The 18,495-nt window shown below is 43.5% G+C and overlaps 1 protein-coding gene and 2 pseudogenes across 1 annotated transcript in view; 2 read left to right on the forward strand and 1 right to left on the reverse strand.

The window, feature by feature from the left end:
- Positions 1–3,738, reverse strand: part of LOC114103808 (eukaryotic translation initiation factor 1 pseudogene) — a 62,188-nt pseudogene extending 58,450 nt beyond the window's left edge.
- Positions 1–18,495, forward strand: part of Col23a1 (collagen type XXIII alpha 1 chain) — a 353,361-nt gene that overhangs the window by 89,854 nt on the left and 245,012 nt on the right. The gene's annotated exons all lie outside the window — the stretch shown is intronic.
- On the forward strand, positions 9,859–11,252 carry LOC114103784 (acyl-coenzyme A synthetase ACSM3, mitochondrial pseudogene; annotated as a pseudogene).

The following is an 18,495-nucleotide window of genomic DNA, read 5'->3' on the forward strand; positions in this document are numbered from 1 at the left end:
CTTCTGGAGAAATAGCAGTTTATTCCTGGGATGGACCAGCTTGAACTGTGTGATTGGGTAAAAGGAGAGAAGAAAGCCAGGAAGAAGTGTAAAACGCCCTGTGTCTATTCATGACTTCCCCACCCCACCCCTACTCTCTCCCTCCTGGTGTCCTATTCTTCTGGGTATCTCCCTCTCCCTTCCACCAGGCCATCTCACCAGCAAAAGAGAGGAAGAGAATGAGCTATCTAAATAACTTTTCCCAAAAGAGCTATAGGTGGTGTTTTCTTTTTAAAGTTAAGCTCCTTGAAGTATAATTTATATACAGTAAAACTCATTCTTCTTAGCTGTCCCATTCTATAAACTTTTATGTACATTTTAAAAATTGTGGTAAAATACTCACCGCATAAAGTTTACCATCCAAATGATATTTAAGTGTACAGTTCGGTGGTATTAAATACACTCACGATGTTGTAAAACCATCACCACCACCCTCCTGCGGTACCTCATATAAGTAGAATAATACACGATTTGTCCTTTCTGTGTGTGGCATGTCACTCAGCACATTGTCTTAGGTTCCCCTGTGTTGTAGCACATGTCAGAATTCCCTTCCTTTTTGAGGCTGAACAACATTCCATTTTATGGATAGAACATAATTTGTTATCCATTCATCCGTGAATGGAGATTTGGATTGTTTCCACCTCTTTTGGCTATTGTGAATATGTTGTATGAACTTTAATGTGCAAGTTCCTGCTTTCATTTGCTTGGGATGTATATATATTCCAAGGATTGGAATTGCTGAGTCACATGACAAAGTCACAGTTAACTTTCTGAGGCTGCTCCATCCATACTGTTTTCCAAAATGGCTACATTGTTATACATTCCCACCAACATTCTGGCTTCTCCATATCCTGGCCATCACTTGTCACTTTGTTTTTTGATCACAGCCATCCTAACGTTTATGAAGTGGTACCTCCTTATGGTTGGTTCTGTGAGTTTGATAAACATACCCATCATATAGCCATGGAGGTGATATTTTAGGAGGAAACCAATCTACACAGATGTACTGTTTTGAAAGCTAACTTGTTCTTGGGTTTCAAGGAAGAGATTTCAAGAGAGAAGGTGAATCATGAGGTAGCTAAACCTTCCCAGACTCAGGTGTCTGAGACCTGAAGCTGGACAATGCTGCAAGGAATGGATTAAAGGCCAAAGTCATGGGAGCCTGTGTCCTTGGGACCTTGTCTAGACAACTAGACCCAGATGAAGGTGACAGGAGCCAGGGATCAGAAACCAGCAGTTTGTTACTAGCTATCCATGACTTCTCACGTGTTTTAAAAAATTCTCTGGTTGTCCAGGCACCATGGCACGTGCCTGTAATCCCAGCTGCTCGGGAGGCTGAGGCAGGAGCGTGGTGAGTTCAAAGCCAGCCTCAGCAGAAGCAAGGCGCTAAGCAACTCAATGAGACTGTCTCTAAATAAAATACAAAATAGGGCTGGGGATGTGGGTCAGTGGTCGAGTGCCCCTGAGTACAATCCCTGGTACCCCCCCCACCCCAAGCCAAAACAAAATAATTGGTTGAAGTTTATAATGGTTTCACTGGTTAAGAATTCCCTCAGCCTTCTGGAGAAATAGCAGTGAGGACTCAGGTGACTGAGGGACCGAGGACAGTCTGGAACCTGGCCTGTCTGAGGTAGGCTTACTTACTTTAGCTTGCTTTGAAGATCAAGCTAATATCCATCCCCCATGAACCCATCCTCCAGTTTCAGCAATTATCAATGTACTGATGTGGCTTCATCTAACTCTCATCTTTTCTTTCCTTTTTTCTTTTTTTTTGTCCAGAGTATTCCAAAGCAAATCCCAGTGTGTCTGTCAATCAGCTTTTAATTTCTGTAACAAAATACCCAGGAAAAGCAATTTTAAAAAACAAAAGGTTTATTTTGGCTCCGTTTTGGAAGTTTTAGTCAACAGTCAGTTGACCCTGTTGCTTTTGGATCTAAGGCAAGGCAGCACCTCAGAAAGCAAAAAGAGAAAGAGACCAACATTCCCTGATCTCTTTCAAGGGCATGCCCTCAATGATCTAAACCCTCCCACTGTGTCCCAACTCTTAAAATTCCCAGCACTTCCCAGCACCAAGCTGGAGATCAAGCTTCAACACCTGGGACTTTTGAGAACATTCCAGACCCAAACTGTAGCATCTGGAGACCTGACATGTCACTTGCAAATATTTTATTCTATATCTCTCACCGATTACAAGTTTTTCCTCTGCATAACTGTAGTGTCATTGTCACACCTAAGATGAATATGGATATAATATAATTTCTGTCCAAAGTCAGATTTCTTCATATGTCCCTCAAATACATCATCTCAACATAACATTATCCAGACACCCTCTGGTCATGTCCTGAAAACTATCCCATGTCCTCTAGTCTGAGGGGCCCATAATTCCTTCTGGGGTATAATAGCTATAAGCACCTATGGTGGGAGAGTGGCCTCCCCCTGCCACCATGGGACATGGGGTGAGCTGATATACCCAGTGGCCGGCAACAGGTGAAGCTGCATCAGGGAGGAGCCGGGAGGGAAGAGGAGCAGTAGTCAAGGTGTCATGCAGTGCTGTGGTCAGGAGCACAGACTTTGGAGTAGGATAGCCCTGTGCAGGTCCTGGCTCTGGACCTCAATGGTTGTGCAAGTTTGGGCAGACTCCATGAGCCTCCATTTCTTCAGCCATAAACTAAGGATATATAAGAGTACCCACTTCACATTAAACCCTGCTCCTAAATGCACTACCTTATTGTTAAGGACTCAGTGTCATCAACATGGTCATTCATCATCATAATCATACTGAGGTGGTGATTGTTATCCTGATGAAGATCCTGAGTGCCTTATCTCCTGGCTGTCCCCTGGGCCTGGCATGGCCTGGGGAAACCTAGATTATAAGGAAACCCAATTATATGGAAAGTGGTCCCTCTTAGAATACCAATATTGTTTTGATGCCAAAGTGTGATGCCCAAACCCAGAAATTCTGGCACTCTCTGTGCCTTGCAAAACCCTGGGACCTCTATGTCCTTGTGGGGGATACCTTTTTACAATGTCATTGCTGATAAGGGAAGGCACCAAAGAGTTCCTTCAAAGGGCCCTGTCAGCTTCTTTCCCAGCTAATTCTGTTCAAATCCAAGTATATGACTTGGGTTTGATAAAAATAACAGGCCAAAGGTGTTATTCCCAAATATTAATTGAAATCATTATTTTGATTTCTCTAGGGACACACAGAAAGGAAGGGGATCGGTTGGCACTAGAATAGTCTGCTACCCAAATAGGAAACATTTTAGGGGAGCTCACCCAGATAGTCCCCCATGCTGGTATGGGGAATGCTAAAGGAAGGAGCACTTTCCAAGCAAATGACACCAGAGGTGAGAAAATCCACAGCACTTGGGTAATAAAGAAATGACAAGTAGGCTGTGTAAGAAAAACACTATTGTATTGAGCCTGAAGGTCAGTCCTTCTGCAACAGACTTGTAATCCAGGGGAACAGGGCTACAAGTTCTAGTGTATCCAGAATAGTCCTGGTGTTTCTTTAGAGTTCCAAACCCTCACTGAGTTCTCCTGACCTCCCCAGGCATCTTGGCAACTCATTGGCTCTTCTGGCCAAATCCTGATATCTTCCCATCTCACATACCAATCTTCTAAACAGGACTCGGAAAGAACTTTCACCTCTAATGCCCGAATGGGTTCAAAGGAGTCTATCAGGATGGCCCCAGGCATGATCAAGCAAGACCCCCAGCCCTGGCCTCTTCCCCAGCCTGCTTCCCTCATGGGTCGGAATCTCATGTCCTCCCCACACCAACTCCATCTGTATGCCCAGCTCTGTCCAGGCCCCTGAGACCTCCCTCAGCAGAAATGAGAAGCCTGGGAGTCTAAGCTTGGAATAACTGGCACCTGCCCTCTGGTCTTTAGTTCCCCCTCAGTCTTGATGTTCTCCTTGGTGAAATGGACATGATCATTTCTACCTCGAAGGACCTTCACAAGCATCTGAGTAGCACACTGCACCTATTAGAATCAACATCCAAACTAATTCCAGCCTGCATAACAAATGACTGTGTGCTATACTTCAAAACATTTTTTCTTCTCATTCTGAGACTTTTCTTGAGAAGAGAGGGAGGGAGGGCAGGAGGGACACTGTTGTAAACATATGTGTGGTCACTTGAAGAGAGTTCAAGCTGGTTTGCATTTCTAAGATGAACCTTCAAATGTCTTGCAAGGTCTTTGCTTCCTGATTAGGCAACACGCGTAGCAATTAGCCACTTCTCCTTTGGGGCCAAACTGTCTAGAAGACCTACTGGCGCCTAATAAGGAGGCATGAAAGACACTCTTTGGGGGACAATTCTACTTAATGTTGTCTGCTTTTCATTTAAACAAGTCATTTGTTTTTATGCAAAATGGATTGCTGGGTTACTTCAGTGACTCAGTACCCTGCATAAATAGGGGCAAAACCAGAAGATTCTGTTCACAGGCATCCCTGGTTTGAGAAAGGGAAAACCTATGCCCACCCTGCCACTCTGCCTCTGTTATAGGATGAATTGATGCCTTTCCCCCCAAGCCCCAGTTGCTATCACTCCTGCTCAGGGATTTGTGAGCCTCTAGAGAGCTAATGGCTTGGTTGTTTTCTAAATCCTCAGGATGCCTAGAAAACAATTTCTTCCAGGAAATGAAAACAAAAAGACTTAAAAGTAATGTCAACAGCCATGCTCTCTCAGCCTTTTATGGCTCTTTGCTGTTAGGAAGATGCAGTTCCAGCCACTGTGGCTTCTAGAACCCAAACAACAACCCTGTGAGGGAGGTAGAATGAATATTCTGTCCACCCTACCCTGAGGATGGGCAGAGTGAGGCTGAGGGGGTGGAGTGACACAGGCAGAAAGTAATAACACTGGAACTGGAATCCTTACTTTCTGACACCCTGGACTCCAATCCTGGTTCTCTCAACTTTACGTTTGGGAGCTTGGAGAAGTCCAAAGTCCTTTGAGCCTTAGTTTTCTCATCTATATAACAGAGGAGTTAGGAACGCCTGCATGTAAGGGAAGATAAGATGAAATGGGACGTGAATCTCCAGGGTGGTGACCAGCATGGAACAGAGGGGTCAAGAACTTCTGCCTCTATTCACACTAAAGCAGCCCTGCCTGGCATTGCTGACTGGCGCGCACCGTGCATGCGCAGCCCATGGTTACAGTCACGAGTCTGAAAAGCGAACCAGGCGGAATCAGATGCAACCTCTAAGAATATGTATGATGGGGTATTGTCACGACTGTGTCCACGAAAAAAGGATTTTGCCAGTATAATTAATGTTACTCAAACAGATGCCTTTAAATTTATCCAAAGAGAATTTATCATGAGGGTTAGAACTCTCTGCTTCAGCCCCTGGCTTCTGGGGATGGAGAGGCGCTGGAGATTAAATTTAGTCACCAGTGGCCAGTCATCTTATCAATCATGCCTATACAATGAAACCTCAGCAAAAACTGAAAATGATGAGGTTTGGGTGACCTAGTGCTAAATCCTCAGGGAGGGTGGGTGTTAGAGTCTGTAAACAAGTCAGGATGGCGCCTGGCAAAGGTGGGAGGGTGATGAGTTCAACTCCATGGGGACAGGTTCCTCTACTGAAGATCCTTATGTGCCTCTTCATCTGGCTGTCCATGTGTGTCTTTTATAATAAAATGTGATTGTCAGTATTGAAAAGGGAGATTACCCAGGTGTGCCTGACCTAATCTCATGAGTCCTATCAACATGAATCTAGAATGAGAAAAAGATGAAATCAGAGAGATTTACAGAGTGAGAACCTTTACAGGGGGCCAAGTGGCCAGGAACTGTGGACAGCCTCCAGGAGCTAAGAGGAGTTCCTGGCCATTAACTAATAAGAACAGGAAGGCCTCTTTCTTTCAACCGCAAGGACTTAAATTCTGCCAACAGCTATGTGAGCTTGTAAAAGCCCCCCCCCCCCCCCCCCCCCCGAGTCCCTAAAAGGAACACATTATGCCACCACCATGATACAACCTTGTGAGACTCTGAACAGAAGATGCAGAGTTTTGACCTAAAGTTTTAAGCTTCTGGGACTGGGGTGAAACCCAGGAGTAGAGTGCTTGCCTAGTGTGTGCAAGGCCCTGGTTTCCATCCCCAGGATCACTAAATAAATAAATAAATAAATAAATAAATATGGGAGAGAGGGAGGGAGGGAGGGAGGGAGGGAGAGAGGGAGGGAGGGAGGGAGGGAGAGAGAGAGAGAGAGAGAGAGAGAGAGAGAGAGAGAGAGAAAGAAAGAAAGAAAGAAAGAAAGAAAGAAAGAAAGAAAGAAAGAAAGAAGTTTTAAGCTGCCAAATCAGAGGTAATTTGTTATACATCAGTAGTAATCAAATACAAAGACAAGGTCAATACAGGGTAACTGTGTGTTATTGACAGCTCCCAACAAATTATCCCAGAACTAATGGTTCAAACAACAAACATTTATCATTTTGTGGTTTCTGAGAGTTAAACATGCAGGCAGGGCTTAATTGGATGTCTCTGCCTCAAATTCCTTCACCTAGATGTCCTCATGGCTTATTCCTTCTCTTCATTTAGGTTTCTGCTCCAGTGGCATCTCCTCCAAGGAAACTGGCTGGTCATGCTAGCATTTGTCACTCTGTCTCCCTTGTAGCCACTTAAATTTCTTTACTTGTTAGGGTTATGTTGTGTCCCCCACAAAATACAAATGGGAACCCTTAACTTCCTGCTGCATAGAAAGGTGTTCTTATTGGAAATTGAGTCTTTCTAGATATAATCAATTAAGATAAATTCTTACTGGATTAGGGTGGATCCTAACCCAGTGATTGGTGTTCACATAAGATGAGGGAATTTAGACACAGAGGCAGACCCAGGGAAAATGCCCTGTGATGACTCAGGAAGAAATTAAATTGGTGAGTCTACAAGTCAAGGATTGCTGGCAACCACCAGAAGCTAAGAGAGAGGTAAGCAAGAATCCTCCTTTAGTGCTTTTAGAGGCAACGTAGCCCTACCAATACCTTAATGTTAGTCGTTTGGCCTCTAGAATAGTGAAATAAACTTCTGCTGTTTTAAGCCACCAGATTTGTGGGGTTTTGTTATAGCAGCCACAGGGAACTAATACATGTTTATTACTACCTTCTCTCTCTCTCTCTCATTCTCTAATTCATGATTTATGGTTTATAATCTATATTCCCCCATTGAAATGCAAGTTTCTTGAGAACAACTGGCTTCTTTATTGGTTTGTTTGCACTGGAATCTCCTGTACCTAAATCAGTGCTGGGAACCGGACTTACTAAAAATGTGATATGTGAATTGATAAATATTTACTTATTTATCAATTTGTGCACGTGGTACTAGGATGGAACCCAGCTAGACAAACACTCTACCACTGAACTATATCCCCAACCTTGATTAATATTTATTTACTAAAATAATGTCCACAATATAATTACTCTGCAGTAAGCCACATTCCCCTGCAGTTAGAAGGATTAAGAAAGAAGTAGGACAGGTTGACTATTTCAATATGAATTTTTATTTTTACTTTATTTTACTTTCTTCAGTGCTGATGATCAAACCCAGGGTTTGATGCTTGCTTGTCAAGCAATCTACCACTGAGCTACAGCCCCATCCCTAAATTTTTTATTTTTACATCTCAGAAGATGCCAAGATTTCAGGAAGGAGGGAAGTGTTGAACTTCAATAAAATAATTACTTAGTTATGAATATGATAAAGGAATGGAACCATTTAGATTTATATTATGTAGCCTACTACTGTATTACCATATTTGTGAACTCCATTTCACTGGATGCCTGTTTGGGGAACAAGTTCTAGTTTCACTGAAAACAAGGAAAGAAGAACTAAGCAGGGGAACCCTTAAAGTTAATTATGAAAGAAATTGAGTCAAGATTCTGGCTCTCTGGGGCTCCTTTGAGACCCTGATTAAAGCTCAGGGCACAGACAGAAGTGCCTATTCATGCAAAATCTCATGTGTTTTGAGAATTTCCTGCAGCCAGGTTAAGAGCTCTTGTTCTAAAGAATTTTTTCAAAGTAAGTTCATTTTCCTGACTGAGAATGACCTCAAGCCTCTTATCTGAACTCTGCTTTCCTTTTGCAGGGGGTAAGATGGGGGCTGTGTGTAGACACTAGTGCTGAACACTGTTTCATGAGGTTGTGGGGAATAAAAATAGTTAGATCTTATTAAGAAAAATGAACTCATTTGAATGCAAAACTAATAATCTGATATGATTGTTCAGCATCTTTATCCCAAGGTTCTCAAAGTGCTTGGTTTTTTGTTTGTTTGTTTTGGGTACTCAGCTTTGAGCCCAGGGGGTGCATAACCACTGAGCCACATTCCTGCCCCCTCTTTTTCAATTTTTAATTTTGAGACAGGGTCTCACTAAGTTGCTGAGGCTGGCTTTAAACTCATGATTCTCCTGCCTTAACCTCCTGAGTTGCTGGGAATACAGGTATGCACCACTACAGTCAGCAAGTTGCTTGTTTTTCAGCAACCATAAACAAACCCCAGAGGGATGCTGGAGATCTGTGTAAGAGCCCTAAGAGTCCTGCTCAATGAGTTTTCATGGAATACCAGGTATCATTAATTAGCCCATAGACTGATCAGAGATGACTGACATAAGAAGAGTAATGGTACTGGCTTTGGGATCAGACTGGACTTCCCACCTCTCTCATTGACAACCTGGGTGACCTTGGGCACATTGCATAACCAGCCTAAGCCTCAGTTTTCTGACTATAAAATGGAAATAATAATCCCTTTAAAGGATATCTTGATCTGTTTTCTGCTTTTACAACAGAATACCACAGACTGGGTAAATGATAAGCAATAGAAGTTGTATTTGGCTTGTGATTCTAGAGACAAGGAAGTCCAAGAGCATGGTGCCAGTATGTGGAGAGGCCATTTCATGACGTATCACAACATACTGGAAGGGCCAGCACACATGGCAAAGAGGAAAATCAGGCTGACCACGTCCTTTTAATAAGGAACCCACTTCTGCAATAACTAATCCTGTGATAACAGAATTAATCCATTTATGGGGCACAGCCCTCCTCACCTACTCACCACTTAAAGGTCCCACCTCTCAATACCATTGTATTCAGGATTAAGTTTCCAACACATGAATTTTGGGCTGGGGACATGTTCAGGCCCTAGCTGGCAGTGTTGTGGGAATTAGGAATGATGCATAACGAGCACTTGGCACTGAAGCACTCCGTGAATGGTAGCTATTATTGCTGCTGCCATTGTTAATATTATTAAAATTGACAATGCCTTACATTTTGTAATGTATAACCCATATCTGGCCATGCATCAGATGTATCTGAGAAGCAGTGAAGACAAATTCCCAGGCTCCACCCAAGACCTACTGAATCACACTTTCTTGGAATAGGGCCCAAGTGTGCCTGGAGTCTGCAGTTTGAAGCTTCAGACCCACCTTGCTCCCTTGTCCACCCTGAGATGGGTCCCTGGAGACTTACCATGGTTGGGTCTCATTTGACCTTCCTGAAGATCACGGTGGATTAGCCACGTCCCTCATGCAAAATGATGTCCCTCAAGCTCCTTTCACATAGCTTCTGCATGCAGCTTTCTCTCTCTCTCTCTCCAGAGACAGAGAACTCTTCCCTCCACCAGCCCCTCTTTGTCTTTGAGATTATTTTTAAATGCACCCAGGATTTTATTTTAATCAGGTATGGTAAGATGACAGATGTGGGGCACTCTTGCCCCTCCCAAGCACACTGTGCCAGGATTCTGAATCTTTCTCTCACTTTCCTTTTTAATAAAATTCCTGCTCACTTGCTCACCTCAGCAGCAATCATGGTGTTCATTCTTTGACTTGGAGGAACATGAACCTGATCCCAACTCCTGCTGGGACAGTTCTTATCCCAGGAACCACTCAGCTGACCCAGAAAGACCTCCTCTACACACTACAGTCTTCAAAAGCAAAGTGCATTATTACCAGAGACACAGTGGCCCAGCAATGGATGGTATCTAAATGTGAAAATGTCCACTCCAAGCTAATTGTGTCTCTAAACTCCAGAGAGGGTTGGGAACACCTCAAGGAGATGATGAAACATGCCAGTGACAGCCACACCTGTGTGAAGACAAAACACCCTGAGATGATGGCAATTTACTTTACCAGTGCAAGAACTGGACCTCCTAAATTGATCATACACACCCACAGCAGTTTTGGTTTAGGATTATCTATAAATGGAAGATTCTGCCTGGATTTGACACCCTCGGATATGATGTGGTATACCTTAGACACAAGCTGGGTAAAATCTGCATGGAATAGTTTCGCTTCTCCAAGGATCCAAGGAACATGCATATCTGCACACCATTTGCCCATTTTGGGTCAATTTCCATCTTACAAACACTCTCCAAGTTTCCCATCACTATTTTCTATTCAGCACCTACTGAATACCAAATGCTTATACAGAATGATACATGCAGCTATAAATTCAAAGCTTAAAGCAGTGCATGAGTGCTAGGGCGCTAGTCATTCCAGAAATGATAAAACAATGGAGAAATAGGACCAGCCTGGATATCTATGAAGGGATACAGACAGAAACAGTGCTAATCTGTGGAAATTTAAGAGAATGAAAAAATAAGCCTGGCTCAGTGGGAAAACCTTCTCCTGCTTTTGATGTTAAGATTTTAGATGAAAACGGCAATATTCTGCCTCCTGGACAAGGAGATATTGGAATCCAAGTTCTTCTACCTAACTGACCATTTTGCCTTTACTCATTATGTAGATAATTCCTCAAAAATAGCTTCAACTCTACAAGACAACTCCTATGTCACAGGTGACAGAGGGTGTAGGGAGAAAGATGGCTATTTCTGGTTTGTTGCAAGATCAGATGACATCATATTATCCTCTGTTTACTGCATTGGGCCACTTGAGGTAGAAAGTGCCTCGATGGAGCACCCTTCCTTTCAGAGTCAGCTGTTGTCAGCAGCCCTGATGCAGTAAAGACTATTATTGTTTTGAACCCTGATTACAAGTCACATGATCAAGAACAACTGAAAAATGAGATTATGGAGCATGTAAAAAAAAAAAAAAGAAAGAAAGAAACAAATTATAGAACCTTACAAATATCCCAGAAAGGTAGAATTTATTCAAGAGCTGCCAAAGACAGATAGTAGGAAGATAAAAAGACATGAACTAAGGAAGAAATTTAAATTCATTTCAATTCATTCCATTCTCAAAGTCCATATAAAACAAACATGGTATCTATAAATCTGTAGAAACCAAAAGTTTAGGAAGAGGTGATTTTTTTTTTTAATGTGGCAGCATCCTTATGAAATGTTGATTTTTAAATATTTTGTAATTATGACATCAGAGGCTGAATTTTGAAATAAAATATTCAATAGGGGGAAAAAAAAGGATGACAGATGTGGAGAAAACCACCTCGAAAGAAAAGCCGGGCCACATGTGGAAGCACCAGGGGGGTCAAGAGAGGAAGACACGGCAGAGAGCAAGGGCCAGAGCTTTCCTGGTGGTTTTCCTGGGAAGGAAGGGGCAGGGCAGGGAAGGCAAGCTGAGCAAGGTGAGGATTGCACAGTTAAGTAATTCTTGCAGGTTTTGGGCTACAGATTGGTCCCTCGTTGTTTGGTGCCTGTCTTTGTAGTGATTTAGGGCAGGAGAACTATTGATTTGGAGTGTTAGAGTTAGATAAACTTATTGGTTGGGACATGGGATTTGGATTGGTTGGGTTGCATTCAAAAGGCATGTTTGAAGGCAAGCCATTTGCTGCCTTTAGAAATCAGCCAGACCTAGGACCACAATCTCTCCCTGGCCACCAAGGCCCACGGTGTTGAATAGGTGACGGCTGGATTTGGGGGCTTCTGAAGGCTCCCAGCAATCACTGCAGACTTCAGACAGGCTTTCCCCAGTATGACTTTCAGAGCGGGGCCCCAGAGGGCTGGCTCTGTGGGACAGGCGGCATCCAAATCCAAATGTAGAAAGCCACTGTTTTCTGTGAGAGTCCAGATGCTTCTGGGCAAGCAGCTCTCCAGGAACCCTGGATTTATTTCTGGGTTTCCAGTCAAGCAAGATGCTTGGGTACCAAAAGCCAGGCATTTCCCCCAATGGCCTTATCTTTGATTCACATTCTGGTTTCCATCCACCTTTCTGTCTCACATTCTGTCTGTTTTCTATCTCTCCCTTTGGCCTGTTAAGGAGCTCAGATTTGTACCTTCTGCATCTTTGTATCCTGATCTGCTGCTCAATATTGGCTGCTTGCCGTGGCTTCTGGATTGAAGGTGGACTTCAGCTTTGGGTGGGGAATTGGACATCTTTACAACCTTGGCACAATACCTGCTTCACAGAGTTCTGGACCATTCTAGGCAGTCCTTAGAGCAAGGAAGACAGTTCTAATTTGTGGGCTGGGCTTGCAGAAGTCTGTAATCATAGGAGCCCAGGCTGCTCAGTTGATGGGTACTGTGTTTGCTTGAAGATACTAGCTCCTGGCTAATAGGACACAGGGTCAGGGAATGTGAAGCCAGATGAAATGAAGACCTCATGGTAACTTCACCAGAGGAGGAAGGTGCAAACCCTAGATGGTCATCTCAAAGCAAGCTACAGGCCTAAGGAGGACCCTTGCGGAAGGGCTGAACCAGATGTTGATCAACCAGGACTTTCCATTAACTTATGAGTTTGATCTACAGCTGCTCTGTGTTTGTCTGGCAGATGTCTGCATGCCCTGGATGTGGAGAGAATGAAGTACTTGGAATTTAAATGGACTGATTTAGTTGGCTGTAGTGATCACTTGCACTGTTAGATAAATGGGGTGGAAACGTTTAAAAATGAACGGACCATATTATGATGATTAGAATAAAAGACGAGTGAGAAGAGATGCCTAAGAAAAATAAAAATAAAACCATGTTAGCGTGATGAAATTTCCCTTTAGGCCTCTGCACAGTGGGCTGCTTAGATGAATCACTGGAGATGTTTCTGCAGCCCATCCCTGCATGGCCATTAGGACTCTCAGGGAGGAGCGCCCCATCTCCTTCCCAAGACTGATTCTGGTTATCACCAGCTGCAAGCATCTTGCCTGGGAGATGGTCAGCTTGATGGTTCTGCTGACAGGGCAGGGGCTTTCTGAAGCAAGGAGCAGATGGCAGAACTACCCTAGGCTCTGTCAGTAATACTGCCAGATATAAGGCCAGGTCTCAGCTGCCTGCCTTGCACTGGGCTCACCCAACGGTGCGTGGCTGGGGACTTTCCCTAGGGCCACGGGTGAGATGCCCGTCTCCTCCTTTTCATCTCACACTTATTCCTGGAACTGATACACTTTCAGAATTTGGGTTGAACACATATGTATTATAGTCCTTTGTACAATGTGGTAGGGCTTATAAAAACAACACAGTTGGCTGTTCATATCTGCAGGGTCCTAATGTGCAGGTTCAACCAACCACAGATTGAAAATATTTAGAGAAAAAATTGCATCCATATGAAACATGTACAGACTTTTTTCTTGGCATTTTTCACAAAGACAATGCAGTGTAACATCCATTCACATAGCACTTACATTGTATTAGGTATTATAACTAGTACAGAGATTATCTAACATATACAGGAGGGTATGTGTAGGTTATATGCAAATACTAGGCCATTTTACATAAAGGATTTGAGCATTCTTAGATTTTGGTCTCTGAGGGGGGTCCTAGAATCAATCCCACAGATGGCAAGGGACAACTGTATCTCAGAGTGAAGATAAGAATGCTGTTCAGGCAAACTAGGCTGGAACCAAGGAGGGATGGGTAGGAGATGAACAGAGGGAGCTTATTCATTGGGCAGTGTCCTACAGGTAATGAGGTCCTTTCTAATTATGTTTAAAGTTGGGAACTTATCCACCCTTAGGCATATGCCAAAAGAATTGAAAGTAAAAACTCAAATCGATTTTCTTTTTGAGAGAGAGAGAGAGAGAGAGAGAGAGAATTTTTAATATTTATTTTTTAGTTTTCAGCGGACACAACATCTTTGTTTGTATGTGGTGCTGAGGATCGAACCTGGGCCGCATACATGCCAGGCAAGTGGCTACCGCTTGAGCCACATCCCCAGCCCCTCAAATCGATTTTTGTACATATTCATAGCAGCATTATTCACAAGAGCCAAAAGCTGGAAGCCACTCAAGTGTCCATCAATAGATGAATGCATAAACTAATTATGGTCTATGCATGCAAGCAAAATATTATTCAGAAGGTCACACAATGGCATGGGGCTATGGGCCCAGCTACTCAGGAAGCTGAGGTAGGAGAATCACTTAAGCCCAGAGGTTTGAAGCCAGCCTGAGAAACATAATGAGATCCCATCTCAAAGAGGGAAAAAAAATAAGGAAAGAAATTCTGACATATGCTATTACATGGATGAACCTTGAGGACATTTTACTAAGTAAACAAACCAGTCACAAAATGACAAATACTATATGGTTCTATTTATATGAAGTGCCCAGAATAGTCAAATTGATTGGGACAGAAGGAATGATGGTTTCCAGGGTCTGTGGGAGTTAGTGTTTAATGGGGACAGTACCAGCTTGGGAAGTTGAAACAGTTCTGGAAGTGGGTACTGGTGACGGTGACACACAGTGTGAATGTACTTAATACCATTGAATAAGCTGATTAAAAATCATTAAGATGGGGTTGGGGGAGTCGCTCAGTGTTTAAACACTTTGCCTAGCATGCATGAGGCTCTGGGGTCTATCCGTAGCACTGCAAAAACTAAAAATGACTAAGATGATCAATGTCATGTATAATTTACCATAATAATTTTTTTAATTTTAAGAAGTTGGGAATTTATAAATTAAACATAAGGCACACAATGGAGAGGAACCATAGACTTCAGGACCTCAGATAGAGCCACCTCAGAAGCACAGGGTCTTGTATCTGCCTAGCCCCCGGGATGCTGGGAAGATCTGGGAGGATGAACAGGCACATCCCAAGCCCACACTCCTGTGGTCCAGGCTCCAGAGTTAAGGGGCAGGGAAGCCTAGGTTTGAGCAAGGTGTGGGCTGATTTAGGATTGTGTGCAAATACTGTGTTTTGTGGGTAGTCTCAAGAGGCAGCTCCCTCTTGAGACACAGTGAAAATTAAACAATGTTCCTGCAGGTGGTGCCTGGCCCTGGGGAAGACCCTTCAGGAAGTGTGGGCTGAAGTTATGGTTGATATTCTTTCATTCACCATCATCCCTGTTCCTCTTCACACCTGGAGCTCAGTTCATTACCTTCCACCTCCTCCATGAACCCACAACCACACCTCAAAGCCCTTGATCTCTCTCTGGCACTGGGAATCTTTCCAGCTCTGGCAACTTCTCCCAAATGAGGGGCGTGCCCCCCAGGGAAAGTTCATACATGATGCACAGCTGGGACATGAAATGAAGTTGACCCCCTTCCAGTTCTTCTGCAATGATGTGGAAGAGAAGATCTCATGCTGATGCTAGTGTGTCCATAATTATCTCTAGGGCCTGCTCATCCCCTCCCCCCATGCTTTTTTAACACACAGAGAGAGCCAGCCTCAGACTCCAAGCCTCCAGCTCGCTGCAGTATCTGGTAATAATTTAATAACTTCCCTTTCTTGTATTTATTTTTAGAGTTACTTTCTATTTTGGGTAAGTGAAACTGGTTTTCTATTTACCAGAGTGTATAACGTTTACTTTTAAAAATAACTTTAAGTAAAAAAACATGGGTCAATTTAAAGAATAATATTAAATCAATAATAAGAGAAGAGGTGTGTGGTTCTGGCAGGAACCACAAAGGAGGGGCACAGTGGGGTATAGACATTTGATAGACCTGGAGAATTTCTGTGCATCTTTCACTCCCTTGGCAAATTTGAGCTCCTCTCTGACACCCTACCCCTCCAACTGAACAACCAAATAGCACCAAAGTGCACATCAGGTGTCACCCTTTGTGGAAATTGCCTCTTTGTATTTCTAAAGAACATTCCCTAAGACAGGCAACGGGGGGGGGGGGGGGGGGGCACCCTGGGTCCCCAACCCTCAGCCAAGAGTAAGCCCAGAGCAGACATCTGGGAGTGTTTGAAACATGGAGGTTGCTGGCTCAGAGGGGCAGAAGGGTGGCCTCAAGGGCAGGGAATGGCAAGGCCCATGCACTTCTAAAAGACCAGGCCAACTTGTCTAGGCATCAGAGGTCTCTCTCTCCTCAGACCTCCTTGGTCCAAGCAGCAAAAGTTTCTATTTGTGCCCCTGAAAATGTGGATTCAGAAAAGGATCAATGGGCAAGCTCCCTCTGAAGGGGAGGTGGTACAAAATACGGAACTCCAACACAGGATGAATTTAGCCCACATGTCTCAACACAACTGTTTTATGGGTTCATGCAACCTAAACTTGTGACAACAGTAGTAACAGTAGTGCCTGCTGCCTTTGCATTTTATATCACACACACACACACACACACACACACGTGCATATATATATATATATATATATATATATATATATATATATATTCTCACATTTACCATCATCTGACATCTCTCCCTTACAACACTTCACAATATATTTATATATGTGTATATACATATAAATACATGTATGTATTTATGCATACATGTAATTTTACTTATTCTTCAAAATAAATCCTGTCTGTTATAAATTTGATCCCATGTGTTAAGGGCTTGGTCCCCAGTCTGTGGTGTTCTTGGGAGGTGGTAGAACCTTTAGCAAGTGGGGCCTACTGGAAAGAAGTTGGGTCACTGGGGGTGTGCCTTTGAAGGGGATTGGGAGTCCTGGCCCCTTTTTCTCTTTTTGCATTCTAGCCACCAAGAGGTGATCAGCTTTGCTCCACCATGCGCTTCCTGCCATGATGTTCTGCCTTGCGACAGGCCCCAAAACAGTGGAGCTGACTGACATGACAATGGACTGAAACCAGGAGTCCAAATAAACCTTTCCTCCTTGTAAATTGTTTATCTCAGGTATTTTGTCACAGTGATGGAAATCTGACTAAATACTATGTATATATTATTTTACTTATTTATCAAAAGAAATCTCCAAAGCTAGGGACTGTTACATGTGGTAAAACTGAGGCTCTACTTTGTCCGACAGTCACATAGATAGATTAGGGACACAATCTGACATCTTCTGATTCTTCTATCTATTCTTCTGTCTACTCAGCCTTCCATGTAACAAGTTAACCCTCACACATGGCTGTCCCTCTGTTCAGCCCAGCCTGGTTGGGTAAGAACTGCTCTGACAGTCCGTCTCAGTTGAACAGGAAATGTTATGGATCCCATAAAGACATACGCTCAACTCCACATGGACTCTGACCATGGCTTGGATGCTTTTCAGTGTGGCCAAATATATCAGCTACCCAGGAAACAACCTTATACTTGGCTCAAGGACTGGTGAGACCCAGAATATGGGGCTTCTGATGCCCAGGGCTGGGGTTTGGGATTCTGAGTCATCCTGCACCCTCTGTCTACCAGATGGTACTAAGATAGGAGTGCCCAAGCCTCAATTTTCTGCAGCTATGTTTGAAAGCACTAGCTTAGAAAACTTAGAATGATCAATGAAGAAAGGTTGGCTGTCTCTTTTATGACAGTTCAAGGAAAAAATAAAACCAAGTTAAGCTTTGAAAAACAAGCTACTATGTCAAGTGCTAGTCCTACTATGATGAGTGGCTGACAAGTCCCGTCCTAAGTACTGCAGACATATCAGCTCATCTAATTCTTATAGGCTGCTGTGTTTGGAAAGGTTTGAGTGTGTTCTTCAAGGATACCTGTGTTGGCAACTCAGTCCTGAATGTGGCAGTGCTGAAAGGTAGTAGGGTACCTTTAAAAGGTGGGCCTATGGGGGAGGTGGTTAGGTCATTGGGAGCACTCTCCTTGGAAGGGATTAAAATTCTCCTGGGACTTTAAGTTAGATCTCTCAAGAGTGAGCAGTTATAAAAGAGCCCCTCCCCACTCTATGGCTCCCTGTCTCTCTACATTATTACCTCTGCTCTTGCCATTGTTACGTGCCATTCACCTTTATGATACCATTACCATAAGGTCCTCACCAGACCTGAACTGATGATGGCTCCATGCTCTTGGACCTCCAGAACTTGTGGGCTCAATAAAGATCTTTTCTTTATAAAGTATCCAGCCTCAGGTATTTCATTGTAGCAGCGGGAAACCAACTAATATACAACCCTATGGGTCCTATTAATGTTCCCATTTTAAAGATTCAGAAACAAATGCTATGGCTTAGAAATGAGGTGTCCCCAAAAAACTCTATGTGGGATAAGTCAAAAATTTTCAGAGGTATAAACTAATCGGTGGCTAAATCCACTAGTATGTATTAGCTGGGCAGTAGCTATAGGCAGGGAGGGTACGGTTGGAGGAAGTAGGTCACTGGGGGTGTGAATTATGCTTTATAATTTGTCCTTGGTAAATGGAGCTCTTTCTGGTTGCCATGTCCTGAGCGACTTTCCTCGGCCATAACCTTCCGCCATGATGTTCTGCCTCACCTGGGGCCCAGAGTTATGGAG

The sequence above is a fragment of the Marmota flaviventris genome, chromosome 5 (genome assembly GCF_047511675.1).
Source record: "Marmota flaviventris isolate mMarFla1 chromosome 5, mMarFla1.hap1, whole genome shotgun sequence".
In the NCBI taxonomy this organism is placed as follows: domain Eukaryota; kingdom Metazoa; phylum Chordata; class Mammalia; order Rodentia; family Sciuridae; genus Marmota; species Marmota flaviventris.